Here is a 15928-nt window from a genome sequence, read left to right on the forward strand (position 1 = left end):
TCTCTTTATCTATCTATCTCTCTATCTCTCTTTCTCTCACTTCGGTATTATAACGATCGGAACGTTTACAGGTTTCGTCGATGGCTCCTTTTACGATGCGAACCATCGGCGGAAACTTGAAATCGTGCTGCCCGTTATGATCCATGGAACGAGCTCATAAAGGAGGATGATGATTTCGCCATTTTAATTTTCCTCGTTCTCAAGGTCAATACCATTGCAAGGAGCTCTAGTACCTCAAAAGATTTTCTCGTCGAACATTTTTCTCTTTTATTATTTTTTGCGCTTTATGCTTTCCTTTCCTTCTCTTTTTCCCTTCTCGATCAGAAGTTGTTTCTTTTTTATTATTATTTTCTTTTTTTCTTTTTTTCTTTTTTTTGGTTATTGTTGTCATTATTGTTATTATCGATATATATGCTCGATGATCGTCCACGTGCGTCAGTAGTTTTCTTATCTTTTTTTATCTGTTTTTTCTTCTTTGTAAATTTTTTTCTTCCTATTTCTTCTTCTTCTTCTTCTTCTTCTTTCTTTTTTTTCTTTTTTTATACTCGGGTAGATTCTTCAAAGTGATTTATGAGGAATGAACATGAACAGTTTAAACGAGGGATAAACGATCACCTTTTATGTCGAATTCTAATCGTTTCTATTTATGTATGTACAACGTTGATACCAATGTACCTAACAGTGTCGATCTTAACGATCGACTATTTTTCTTGTTTTATTGCTATTTGAAATAATGATATTTTCTTATGAGGATTCCACTTTCCTTCTTTCTCTCTCTCTCTCTCTCTCTCTTTCGACACGTGGTATTTCTCTCTCTCTCTCTCTCTCTCTCTCTCTCTCTCTCTGCTTTCTATTCAAATAAATTTCATTTGATATTCAAAACTAATTTAGACGACGATGCTTAGATCCGAAAAATATTTCTACGATCACTTTTCGTCATAGAAATATACACATAAACATTTTTTAATAGATTTTGATACAACAACGAAAAAGGAAAAAAGAAGAAATTACGAATATACACGAGAGATGACAGATACTAATCAAAAAAAAAAAAAAAAAAAAAAAAAAAAAAAAAAAAAAAAAAGAAGAAGAAAAAGAAAAAGAAAAAAAAAGAAAACGAATAATCAAATGATAAACATACAACAAGAATATATAACATAAAAAAAAAGGAGAAAAAAAGATATTACCAATCAAAAATTTTCAAAAACCAAGACTCAACATTTATTATTTTCTCTTATTTCCTTCAAATTTGGCAAAGAGTAGCGATAATATAATATTTTATGAAGAAGCGACAATATTAATTTTTCTTTCCATCCCTTACCTCCCTCTCTCTCTATCTCTCCTTTTTTAAAGATCGACTCGTCCTTGATTTTTTTTCTTTTCCTTTTCTTTTTCTCTCTGTTCGATGAGAGCCGTTAAGCACGGAAATATGGCGGATAGTATCGGATAAAAGAGAGAAAGAAAGAGACAGAGAAGGTTGCCGCCACACACATGCTGAGCCAAGGCGTCCGTAACGTCTTTTAATCACGAAATGAGCCGGCTCTCTTCAAACGACGAGAACGGGGCCCCATGGTCCTCTTTGGCCGAATTAAGTAAATCAATAAATAACGAGGATATCTCGGCAACACCTGCGCGCCGCGCTCTCCTCATCTTTCCTTTCGTTTCCTTTCGTTTCCTTTCCTTTCCTTTCCTTTCGTTTCCTTTACTTTCGTTTCCTTTCCTTTCGTTTCGTTTCGTTTCATTTGGTTTCATTTCATTTAGTTTCATTTCGTTTCGTTTCATTTCGATCGTATCGAAACGATGTAAAAAGGATTTACGACACTCCGAACGAGGCGCCAACTTGACTCCACGATTCTCTGTTTTGTTTCTTTTTTTTCTCCCTCCTTTCCTTTTTTCTTTTTGTTTTTTGTTTTTTTTTTCCACCTTTTTTTTTTATTCTATTTTTTCGATACCTTTCCCTCTTTCCTTCTCCCCCACCCTGTTACAAAATTATCTTTACGATTATTGCTCCTGATTTTTCTTTCTATGCCTTTCTTGTTCTCTTTCTTTCTCTTTTTTCTCTCTTTTTTTAACGATTTCTTTTTTAAACGATTATCGTTCTTGATCTTCATCTTCCTTTTTTTTCTTTCCTCTTTCCGAAGCATTGCTTCGCTCCGATATGATATTTCGAATATTTGTTTCTTTTCGTTTTTTCCTTTTTCTTTTTAATACTTTTTACAAATTACGAAAGGATATAAAAATTATAAATAAAAATAGGAAAGAAGTATTGCGAAGAAAGGAATCGAAGGAAAGAAAATTTGAGTCGAAATAGAACGAAGAGGTGAATCGAAATGAAATTAACGAGCCGTATCATTTAACGAAACTCGGATATGGTTGCTAGACACCTGTTCTGAGGAGATCTCTTCGAGAAGAGAAAAGGTCGAGATGAAACTGTGTGTATTGTACATATATGTACCTACACCTAATTCTTTCTCTCTCTCTCTCTCTCTCTCTCTCTCTCTCTTTCTCTCTCGTCGACCTACTCGGACACGACCCTCGCCGTGATCTACGGCTTAATCCGTTCTCCAGAACAACCTGCATGTGTGTCTGAGAGAGAGAGAGAAAGAGAGAGAGAGAGAGAGAGCAAGAGAAAGAACGTGCTAACTATATATACATATATATGTATGTATGTATGTATGTATGTATGTATATATATGTACACAAGTACGTACGTCAAAGACAAAGAAAGAGAGAGATAAAAAGTTTAAGAAAAACTGATCGATCTCTCTCGATCCTATGTTATTCAACGATCTGAATGATCATCCATCGATCGATCGATCGATCGATCTCGCAGATCCTTACTCAAATAAGATATTTGATAATTCGATAATTTCAGCTTTAGAACGAAGTCGAGTTAAGATAGACAATTTGAAATAAGGAAAGAAGGTGTGCGAGAAAGGACGGAAGAATGTGTTAAAGTGAGAAAGTAGAGAGAAGGTGTGCAAGAATGACGGAAGGTGTGCGAAAAAAAAGACGGAAGATCTCGTAGAAAAGGATAGATAAAAGATGTGAAAGGAAGGTAGGATATATCAGATCAGATAGTCTAGAAATAAGATAGAAATATCGAAAATCGAAAGAGATTAATGCGAATCAACTAATGATTAAAAAAAAAAAAATGAAGCAAAAAAGAAAAATGAAGGAAAAAAATTGTGATACGTTGATCGAAAAAAGGAAAGAAAGAAGATAGAAAATGTCGAAGGAATATAGGAAAAATATAAAAGGAGAATTAAAAGAGAGGATACAATAAGGATAGAAAATCTATAAGGAAGATAGAAAATCTGTAAGAAAGATAGATGGATAGATAGAGAGATAGATGGAAAGAGAAAGAGAATGGCCATTACGTCGACAGTAACGTTCAGTTGGATTGTCCGTGTCTTTCGAAGGATAATCGTACGGTTCGTTCCCTTGTTATTTGCGATACGAGCCAATACGTCAGAAGGTACGAGCTTTCGAACCTTCCCACGGATTTATCGACTCTCCTTCCATTGTCTCTCTCTCTCTGTCTTTCTATATTTCTTTCTTTCTTTCTCTCTTTTCTCTCTCTCTCTCTCTCTCTCTTCTACGTTCCTCTTGCGTATTATAATCCGTATAAAACTTAGATTTTTATTAGAAAATTATCCGATCAATTTTATAACGATATCTCACTCTTTCTTTCTTTTAATTTAATATACATGTGTGTGTGTGTGGAATATGAAAAGAAAATATAGATAATTGGAACAATGTTCGTATTAAATTAGATAAAGAAAGAAACAGAGAGAGAGAGAGAGAGAGAGATACAACAAAGTTTGGAACATACTTTGACGTATTCATTAATACCATGAAAAATAGAACAAATAATCTAATAGAAAAATATGGAAACTTAATGAATGGGGAAAAACTATTGTTCGTATCATAACTGTAAAAAAATAACTGTAATTAAACGAAAAATAGGGGAGAAAAGAGAAAGGATGAATTCTTTTCGACTTGATTTTCCCTCTCTCTCTCTCTCTCTCTCTCTCTCTTTCTCTTTTTCTCTTTTAAGTGTAATACTAATAATAATCGTACCGCCAGCATCGAAGGAAATAGAAACGCGGAGCCGCTCATAATTCGAGCGGACAATTAAATTTTACGACTACGTAGCGTAGCACCTGCACGGATATAGACTCGTTCTTTCACTCCCTTACGACTCGGCACATGGAAAATAAAGATCTTTTCAAAAGGGCCGCGCATACGATCACGCCTGGCCTTTCAGAAGGTATGCACGATATCGAACTTTATCGACCTGACTCTCTTCTTTAACGATTTTACTTTCCCGCCAATTTTTTCCTCCTTACCTCGATTCTTCTACGATCATTATCCATCTTCACTGTATGAAAAAAATATCGCAAACTGTTTTTTTTTTTTCAAAAGTTATCCATAATTCTTATAACATTTCATATTTCAATCGATCGACGTCCTTCTTTCTTTCTTTGATGATAGTCGGTCAACTTTGCTAATCATTTTTATTTGAAAATGAATTTAAAAAAAATATATATATATATATATATATAAAAGAAAATAGAAAAAAGTCAAATCCGATATACACTAAATCGAAGTTACTAATCAAATAAAAGCGAAGTAAATACTTAGCCTACGTCGCTGTCACCCGTAGTTATAAGGTTAAATTTATTACTAAAAAAAGGAAAGAAAATAACAAAGAAATCAAAGAGAAAAATATTGTTATTTGTATATTTTGTATCTTTTAATAATGTAGTAAATAAGAAATATGTGTATATCCGTATCGTTGACAAGTAAATGCCATTTCGCAAATTGAAACGGTTCGCTCGCGTTCGCGTTCATGTTCTCTCTCTCTCTCTCTCTCTCTCTCTCTCTCCCTTTTTCTCTCGAACCATTCTTCTCGCGATTCTTTTCTTTCCTCCGCGTTTTTTCTTCTTTTTTTTTCCTTTTTTCACGGCGTTTAACCGTAATACGCAGCGCGTTTATCCGCGCGTACAAGGGCCGACAAAAAGAGGAACTGGTGCGTACGAACGGCAAGGAAATATTGCTCCGTGTCGGCTCGCGAAAATTTATTGCTTTGGCCGTACGCGGTTGCAACGAACGAACGAACGACTCTCTGAGTATGAAAGAGAGAGAGAGAGAGAGAGAGAGAGAGAGAGAGAGAGAGAGAGAGATGGATACATATCCTATATGTATATGTGTATATATATATATGTATGTATGTATCTTTAGCCCGGAAGTATAATGTTCTAAATCCATTAAAAAAAAAAAAAAAAAGAAAAAAGAAAAGAGAAGAAACGAAAAGTTTAACTTATTCTAATCGTTTGTCATGTAGGTTGGTATACGACACAATTACAAATAAAATACAAATTCCAACCTGAATTAAAAAGAAGATATCAAATAATAAGAGGAAATTAATGAAATAAAAACTTCGATCGATCGATCGATCAACATCGATACGATCAATGTAATACCAATTACGAATACGACTGTATTAATTCCTAAAAAAAAAAAAAGAAAAAAAGAAAAGAGAGAAGAAAAAAGAGGAAAAAGAAGAAAGACAGAAAACGTCGAAAACCTAAATTAAAAATATAATTGATTATCTTCTCGATCGACAACAATAACGATAAGAATAATGATAAAGTTAAATGCCAACAATTAATTATCTCTCGCTAAACGATACACCACCAATCTTTAATAAATATAATCCATATGATACAAGAACAAAATAAGAAAAAATATATAATAAAAATTATAATTAGAAAGTCCGAAGAATATAATTCGTCTAATCATCTAATACGATTCTCGGATAAGGGAATCGATTCTAATCATCTAAAAGAGAAACGAAGAAGAGGATTGCCAAGGCGGATGATCTCATCGCAACTCGTTGCCATTAACGAACGATGGAAAAACCAGCGCCGCCTTTCACGGCGTCTATATCGAGCTCACGATCGAGCCCACGCCGATCCTTTTTCAGGCTGTTCTTTAATTGCTCGCTTCTCAGGATCGTCGGGTGATCGTCGCTCCTGTCACGGTGGATGGAGATGGAAAGGAGAAGGATAATAAAGAGCTCGATTCGATTCCTACGTTTCTTTCCACGTTTTCTTCTTCTTTTTACTTCTCTTTTCTCTTCTCTTTTCTCTTCTCTTTTCTCTTCTCTTTTCTCTTCTCTTCTTTTCTTTTCGTTTCTTTTCGTTTCTTTTCATTTCATTTCATTTCATTTCATTTCTCTCGATCTTTCATCTTGTTCTTTTCCATTTCTTCCTTCTTTCTCCTTTTTCCTTATTTTTTCTTTTTTTTGTTATTTTTTTTTTTTTTTGCCTTTAATCCGAACACGCGTCAATGTTTAGGAATAGATGTCTATTTTCAAAAGAGTTTGTTTATTATAATCGAGATTAAGTTGTGAGGAAGAATTTAATAATCGAGGATTATTAAACGAAATATCTAGATTCCATGGAGTAGAATTATTTATTATTAATACGAATAATTCAATGTCTTCGATAAGTTTTTATATAAGGGAAAAAGAAAACTTTAGATTCGAAACTCTTGAAACTTTGCTTATCGACATTTTCGATAATTATTGCTATATACAAAAAAAGAAAGAAAGAAAGAAAGAAAGAAAGAAAGAAAAGGTAAAAAAATAAAGAATCGTGGAAAGATAGAAGAATGAAAGGCATAATAAAAAATAAATACGCGTGCGATACGTATGTGTGTGTAAGTCTTTTTAAATGCACGACGAGAGTAAGTTCTCCGTAATATCTTTTTTTCTTTTTTGGTTTTCTTTTTTTTAAGATTTCCAGACGGTCTATATGGAGCGACTATCGATATATCGATACTTTCTTCATGAGTTTTCCGAGATCTCGATTCGTCTATTATCGGAAGATCGATCACGGCATTTGAGGTGCACAGAGCCATTAAAAATACGGAAATGAACGCAAGAATGATTTTACGTGACCGCGTATAATCGATAAGGAAACAACCTTCGACGAAAAAAATTCGTACTCGCAGGATTTCGATTTTCCTCTTTTCTTTTATCTTCCTTCTCTTTCTTTTCCTTTTTTGTTTTCTTTTTAATCTTTATCTCTTCTTAATTCTTCAATGATCACACATTTATTTGCCGTACCAACTGTAATAATTAATAGTACGATTTTAATCGATAACTCTCGCTTCAATTAATGTTTCAATTTTTAATTCATTTCTATAATCGATTTAATTCATTTTTTTATTTTAATCTGCAACAAATCAATAAGTATTAAATCGTAGATCGATATGTAATATTTAATAACCAATTAAATCTAATAACGATGATAATAGAAATAATTTCCAAACGACAAGAACATGATTATCAATTTGGTCGAATCAAAATTGTTCCTTTCTAATCCCTTAGGATATATAAAACGCACGTAATCTATAAAAAAAAGAAAAGAAAGAGAGAAAAAATTTCATCCTTCATCGACGCTCTTATAATAAACAAAAAGAAAAGGAAAGATATATTGAGAATACCAACAATTCAAGATTGAATCAGCTAATACGACATTGAACGCGTTACAAAATTATGCGAAATAGCAACACGTGCGATTAATATCAAAAACGAGATACTCGGCTACGGGTACATTTATTTATTCCACACTATTTTCTCTCTCCTTTTCTCTCTTTCCCTTATCATCATCATCGTCATCGTCGTCGTCGTCGTCGTCATCATCTCCATTTTCTTTTTATCCAATTTTTTTAATCTTTTTTATTTTTAATTTTTAATTCTTTTCCCGGATGAATATGCGGGCGTGCTCGTTGAAACGTTGAAAACTGTCGATCGAACATCTGCGTTATCAAAATACATATACAGTACGTACACGTACACGCGCACATACACACACGTATATAGATATATATAAAGAACAGACAAAGACGAGAAAAAAGAAGAGAGAGAAAGAGAGAGAGAGAGTTGCTTGCTTGAAACTCGGCCCTCGTTAAGTTTCCTTCGGAGTAACGGAGTAAGAAGAAATTGATAAGCGAGTCTGCACGGTAATTAGCGGCGTGGATAAAATAAATTGGTCCAGGAACCACGTCGAATATGTGTTAGTATATATCCGTGTATGTATGTTCGTGTGTATACGTATGCACTATGCTCACGAGTGCCATAATTGCCGCATGCCATGAGATTGCTTATCTTATCCGATACTACTCTTCTTTTATATATTTTTTTCTTTCTTTCTTTTTCTTGCTTCTCTTTTATTTTATTTTATTTTTTTTTTTTTATTTCTTTTATCTCTTTTGTTATTTCTTATTTTTTTCCTTTTTCCCCTTCTTATTCGTTTCATCTTTTCTTTTCTTTTTTTGCTGAGCAGGCGGTCGATTATTTGATCGACAATAAGAGATAAACAGAGAGAGAGAGAGAGAGAGAGAGTATGAAACGAAAGCTTTCTAATGGTGGATTTCTTTCGAACATTCGTCTTTGGTCTATCTAGAGAATATTTGTTTTGCTCGAACGATTCTCCGATATGTTTGGGTCGCATTCATTAGTCCAAGTGTGTCCTTTTGAGAAACTTTTTAATCATATCTCTTCTCCTTTTTTCTGTTTTTCCTTTTTTGTCCACGCACTGAAAGTTCGTGATAAATTCTTTTTCAAAGGAAGGAATTCACGATCACGATTACTATCCACGCAAATGATAAGAAAGATAAATTGTCTTATTGATCTAATTCCTTCGTTAAATGTAATAATGTCTTTATTAATTAATCGATATAAATATTCATAGAAATAAACAGAATGCAAGTAATTGTCACATGAAGTTTAAATCGATTTGAATGATAGAGAAATAATAAAGAAGGAGAAAAAGGAAGGGAAAAAAAGTGACGAGAAAAACGAAAATGTAATTATTCACAAAATATACTATACACACGCACACACGCGTACATACATATACATACATATATATTTTCAGAACAATATCTAAAGTCTGCAAAATTTGTGATGAAAGGAAATGGAGAGTACACTTCGACGGCCACGAATTATACTTCCCAATTCGAAAACTGCAGGGATCATCTAATTGCGAGCACCCAACCGTATGATCCAATTCTTTCAATTAAGCTTTCGCACTTTTTGATGACACGTTCTACTCAATCGCAAGACAACCAGCAAGAGAGAATGAGAAAGATAGAATGGACGTATAGACGGACAGACAGATAGATGGATAGATAGATAGAAAGCAATAGAAAGAAAAAGTGAGAAACAAAGACAGAAAGAGAAAGAGAGAGAGAGAGAGAGAGAGAGAAATTCAAAGAGAAGGGTTGGTGATGAAGAAAAGAGGGGGATGAGAAAGCCGCTTGTTAAAATCCGGCATTAAGGGTGCCTGCTAGTCGATTGGATTCAATCGGATCGCGTGACAATTGACTCACGTCATCAGTACGATCTCTTTTTTAAATGAGATTGTCGCTAGAGTTTTGGCCATGCTTGGGATTTTATTTTTTTATTATATCTCTTTCTCTCTGTCCTTCTCTTTCTCTCTGTCCTTCTCCATCTCTGTGTCATCCTTTTTCAGTATATACTTTTTTCTTATACTTGTTAAAGAAAACGAAAGAAAAGTTTTCGTTTTCCCGAACGATTTTAAAAATCATCGAAAGAAATTTGTTCTTTTCCTTTTCTTCTTTCTTTCTTTCTTCTTTTCAAATTATAAAAAAGTTGCTAGAGATTTTGTAATTATGAAGATGTGAGAACGAAACGATCAGACTCGTGGAAAAATGATCGATATTTAAAACATTATTTTTCATCCGACTTGCTCGTTTATGTTCAACTCGTTTCTATTTGTTTTTCTACTTAATATCAACAAAATCAATACCTAGTAATTGTACTATAAAAATAATAATAATAATACGTCAACTAACAAGTATTATAATTTTCTTATTCTCACTTTTTGAAACATTTATAATTCACTTCTATCTATGAAAAAAAAAAAAAATATATATATATATATACTTCTAATCGTAAATAAAAATTATCAACGCTTACTTATATACAATAAAAAAGAAAAAAAAAAAAAAAAACCAAAAGAAAATAAGAAAGATACGATCTAGAAGATTAGCGTAGCGACGACGTTAAATACATACATTACTATACTCCGTTAGATCAGTTAGAAAGTGACACCCTTATGGTGAGCGATCGTTTAAATACACGACAAAACCAGGACTAATTTCACAAACGAATAAACTTTTGCCCCTGGTCATTCTCTCCTTTTTTTTTTTTGCTGCCCATTGTAAGGAATACCAAAGCAAGACAGCGATAGTCTGTGAAGAAAATAAAGAGAGAGAGAGAGAGAGAGAGAGAGAGACGGTGGAGATTAGGGGAGGTTGGAGGGAGGTTAAGGGGAGGTTGGTCAAAGGGAGATCTCTTGCACGATGGGGATGAAATTTAGGGTTGCTACGTTCGTCACGAAGCCAGCTGGAACGTGATAACGCGTTGGGGTGATAGGTACATATATATATGTATGTATATGTATATGTATATGTATATGTATATGTATATGTATATGTATATATGTATACATGTGGATGTATATGTGTAGAAATTCTACGTCTCTCTTTCAGAGAAAGACAGACAGACGCGCACAAATACAAATAGAGAAAAACTGGATCTGGATGAGTCAGCCACGATTTAACCGAATTCACCGGATAGAAGAGGGTGAAAGAAGAATTAGATCGGTCGATCGATCACTTCTTTAAGATCCACGTGACGAATCCAGATATTTCTCTTACGTCCTTTTCTAATCCCAAGTATCTCCTAATCGATATCTTTGATACTTGATACTTTTCCTCTTTTTTCTGGATAGAGATTTAAACGAAAAATTCAATTATCCCAACTGTTTGTTTGTTTGTTTGTTTAGTGATTGATTTAATCATAAAAAAAAAAAGAAAAGAATAATCGACGTAATTCATAAATAGAGAAAAAGAAAGAGAAATATCAATCTTCTTATTATTCTTCTTTTTTCTCCATCTTCTTTTTTTCCGATCATTTTTCCAGGTAATCAACAAATTATACGCTTAGTGAAATATATTATAATTTGATTCTGATAAATGATCTATAATCGTATCAATATACATAATCCAAATAATCTCTTTATCTTTCTATCTCTCTCTCTCTCTCTCTCTCTCTCTCTCTCTCTCTCTCTCTCTCTCTCTCTCTCTGTCTGTCTCTCTTTCTCAATGTCCCTCATAAATTAATTGTCCCACTCTTTTTTTCGACAGGTTGGTGCTATAACGGTCATAGGTAGGCGTCGTTTGGAGTGTCGTCGACTTGATATCGTACGAGTATCAGAGAATCCCTTTTTTACAAACACAGACACGCACCAACGCATACATACACGCGTATTGAAATTCAGAGACACTAAAGAGAAGTTTCAGGAGGCTATAAGAGCAAGCAAAATACATGAGAGTTTCGATTTATTCCTCATACTCGAAAGCTTGGTGTGGTCGGGTGTCGAAACACCTCGACCAATTATCGAGAAACTGGAATCTTTGGCCACCCAGAGGTTCCCTCTCTCTCTCTCTCTCTCTCTCTCTCTACATATATATATATATATCTTTCTTACTCTTACATATGATCGTATCTTTCTTTCCTTTTCTATACTTCTTCCTCGTGAACAGAACTCGCGATCGGCGTGCTCGCAAACGAGCTCTCTCCTTCTCGGAGTTAATTAAGGCCGATCTTCCTTCGCCAGAAGGACTAAAGACCTTCTGGCTTACGCCTTTACCTTCGCCTTCTATCTCTTTCTCTCTCCTTCTCTCTCTCTCTCTCTCTCTCTTTCTCTCTCTTTCTCTCTCTCTCTCTCTTTCTCTCTTTAGCTTGATAATATCCGCTCCTTTGAGATCCGCTCTTCGCCGCGATCGACGAAGCATCCGATACTTCTATCCTTCTCTCTCTATATATCCATCTCTCTCTCTCTCTCTCTCTCTCTCTCTCTTTCTCTCTCTTTCTCTCTTTCTCTTGGTTTCTATATATCCAGACCGATCTCGATTCTCAGGGATAACTTTTAAGTATAGTCAACGACCACGATGAAGATCGTGTTTTATGGGAGACAGCTGAGAACTATACCGACTTACTCGATATTTTACTTTGGTCAAAGTGTATGGGGGTTTTATTTCTTTTCTTACTTTTTCTTTTTTCTTTTCTTTTTTTTTTTTTTTTTGTTTTTTATTATTGTAGTAGGTACAGGCATCTGTTAAAAAGTATTTTGTAAGGGTAGGCGAATATCTTTGAAAGATTTTTACTAAAAATGCATTAGCATCGATTAATAGGATCTTTAAAGAAATTTTCCAATTATCTGTCTATTCATTATCGTGCGATTTTAATGATATAATTGTAAAAAATACGATCACTTGTCATAAGTCGGCTCTTTAAAAAATTTCTCTTATATTAAATATTCCTATGTTCTTACGTCTCTCTATTACGAAAATCAATTGATCGTACGAAACCAAAAATTCATAAAACTCAATCTAATAAAAATTAATTTCGAAAAATATCAGAATATATTTCTGATTCACTGAACACATTCATGTATATGTGTGTTTTTATACATATATACACATTTTTTTAAAACTCGCATTGCTCTTTATTATTCTCTCTCTCTCTCTCTCTCTCTCTCTCTCTCTCTCTCTCTCCCTCTCTCTCTCTTCCTCTCTATCTCTATCTATCTGTTCAATATCGAGCTTCGTTATTTCAAGCCGAGATTAAAATGTTATGGATTTCGAGCGTCGAGGTAGGCGATGCTAGAGAGTAATGGGTTAATGAGGTAGGTGGTAAAAGCAATTTATTATTTACCATTAGCAAACGATTAAAATTCATATCTCGCCACGAGCATCGGCCTGTTTCATACCATTGATTTTTACGAGCTCATTCACCTTTTCTCTCTCTCTCTCTCTCTCTCTCTCTCTCTCTCTCTCTCTCTCTCTCTCTCTCTCTCTCTCTCTTTATCTCTCTGTCTGTCTCTCTTTCAAATCATCAGATAGATAAAAAATTTGAAAATTCATTATTTTCCAAAGTGTTCGAACCTATATAATTTTTATCTAAAAAATGTTGTTAATAAAAAGAAAATGAGAGAGAATCATATGCAAATACACACACACACACACACACACACATGTTTGAAATGTCGGTAATACAAAATTTACGATCTCTCCAATCAACGATCTCCATTGAACCCCTATAAGACCAATCGTGCGATCTTATCTTTATTGAAATAGTGCACTCTTCGATTTTGCTTCTAGACATCGATATCTATCTTTTCAACACTCGCCAAATCCTATATCAGAATCGAAATAAAAATCGATCTATCTCGATCTTTCCAACGATCTCGACGACGTGGACTAATTTCTATTTGAGTAAAAACAAAACAGATCTGTACGTGTTCGAGTCAAAGATATCGATTGTTTTTCCTACTCGAATTCGTTCGATCGTCGATTAGAAATATTTCGGCCGATTTTATTCTGATAAAATTGATTCTGATAAAAAAAATATGTTTGATGCAATAAAAAGAATTGGATAAAAATAATACGTATTTTTTTCGTAATGATTAGATCATTACTAAATCATTTTATTACTTTATATATTTAATATTGACAAAAAAAAATTATAAGTGAAGAAAAATGTCCTTCTTTCTCTCTCTCTCTCTCTCTCTCTCTCTCTCTCTTATATTCGAGCATTTTAATAATGTTAATTAGCAGATCACTCGAGAACTCACCTAATTTTAATTATCCAATCCGCTTATTTTCGTGCAATCATAAAATCACATCTTTCTCTCTCTCTCTCTCTTTCTCTCTTTTTCTCTCTTTACGTCTATCTCTCTCTATCTCTATCTGAACTAATCAAAAGAGAACGATAAAATTATCAAGCAAGAAAGAAAATAGAAGACAGTTTAGGTATCTTAGGTGATTGCATTACGATTGTCGGTTATTAGTTATTATAGTATAGCGTACACATTATGGCATCTCTTCTGAGAAAATTCACAATTGAATCCTCTTCTCAAGAGAGTCACCTTCTCCTCTCTCTCTCTCTCTCTCTCTCTCTCTCTCTCTCTCTCTCTCTCTCTCTTTCTTCTCAGTTTACGCCTCCCTTCGTCAAAAAACCTTAATAGAGTTTATTGTTTTACGAGCCAATTATAGATTACTTTTACGATGGCGAGTTCGACCATCCATCCATGTATTACAACAGCCTAATCGTACGTTTCTAACGAATGTTAGAAAAAAATTCCTTCACGAATTTCCAACAGCCTTCCAACCCTCCCCCTTCCCTGCCCTACCCCCATTATTTCTTCAACTCTTTTTCTCCTTTCGACCATTAACTTCAATCTTGATTTCTTTTCGTGCCACGAATGAATATCATCGACCAATCGTCTTTTTTCTTCTTCTTTTTTCTTTATTTTTAATTTTTTTATTATTTTTTTTATTTTCCTTTTTCCTTTTTTTTTCTTTTTTTTTTTCTATTTTTTTTTTTTTGAAAGATCATCTTCCAAATTTTTTTCTAATCTACTGTATCATACTACTACATCTCATGATTTATATTTGTTTGAAAGAAAAAGGAGAGTTGATATATTAGAATTTAGAATGTTAAAATGTATTTAGGAAGACGGTGAAATATATGTTAAGAATTTTTTGAAAGATCATGCAAGATATTAGAACGTTAAAAATGAGATCTTTCTTAGGAATTCTTAGAATTGTACGTTTAATTAATTATCTTTCAATCATGCCGTATCTTCTCGTTCTTTCTTAATTCTATCCTTCTTTTTTTTATTTCATAATTCTTCCCTTTCTCTTTATTTTATTTAAATTTTATTCTTTCTTTTTTATAAATTTTCTTTTTTTTCTACTTTTTCTTCTTCTTCTTCTTTCAATTATTATTCAAAATTCAACTCTTCTCTTCTAATTTTTTAAGTTTTATTGCTTCTCCTTTTTCTGGCCATGGATGAAAGAGTTAAAGTAAAAAAAAAAAAAAAAAGAAAAAGGGAGGGAAAAAAGAGAGATAGAAAATGTATCTTGTATATATATATTTCGGTAGATCTCTCTCTCTCTCTCTCTCTCTCTCTCTCTCTCTCTCCCTCTTTCTCTCTCTCTTTCTTTCTTTCGTGTAAGTGGAAGGACAAGGTGAGGGTGTCAGATGCAACGTGGATAAACTCGTGCATGGTTTCCGGTGCACGTTCTGAACGCGATAGAATAGGAGAAAGAAAGAAAAAACAGAGAGAGAGAGAGAGAGAGAGAGAGAGTGAGAGAGAGAGAGAAAGTGTCTGGGCTGAATAAGGGATTCCCTTTTGCTCTCCTCTTGCGGCCTCACGAAAAGCCAAAAACGTGGTAAAACTACGAAATATTCTCAACTCTTTTTCAAAGCGATAACATCGCACGTCTATATATATATATATATATATATATATATATATATATATATATGTATGTATATGTATGTATGTATGTATGTATGTATGTTAAAACAAGGAATCTATTATATTGTATACATATATATAAAATCCACAGAAGTCTCATTTCTATTATATAATTTTTTTAAAAACTATGTACTTTCCTTTTATTTCCTTTTTTTTCTTTTTTACATTTTTATTTTAACATCCCTTTTCATGGAAAATATCATAAGATCCTTTTCAATAACTCATAGCTAACATATAGGTTGATATAATACATGTATCACTTTCTATTTGATTATGCGCTAGAAAATAAATCTCGTATATTATTTATTTCATTTGTAATAAACATCATTCGGGAATAATTCTTAATTTTTAATTTGATAGAAATGATGTTGAATAGTTTTCTCATTCAATTTTTATCTCTCTCGTATAAATGTATACGTGTAACTATATAGTAAATGAAATAATGTTAAAGTAAATAAACGAATATCTCAAATGATATGCAAATATTTGTAAGT

The sequence above is a fragment of the Vespula pensylvanica genome, chromosome 13, assembly GCF_014466175.1.
Source record: "Vespula pensylvanica isolate Volc-1 chromosome 13, ASM1446617v1, whole genome shotgun sequence".
Taxonomy (NCBI): Eukaryota; Metazoa; Arthropoda; class Insecta; order Hymenoptera; family Vespidae; genus Vespula; species Vespula pensylvanica.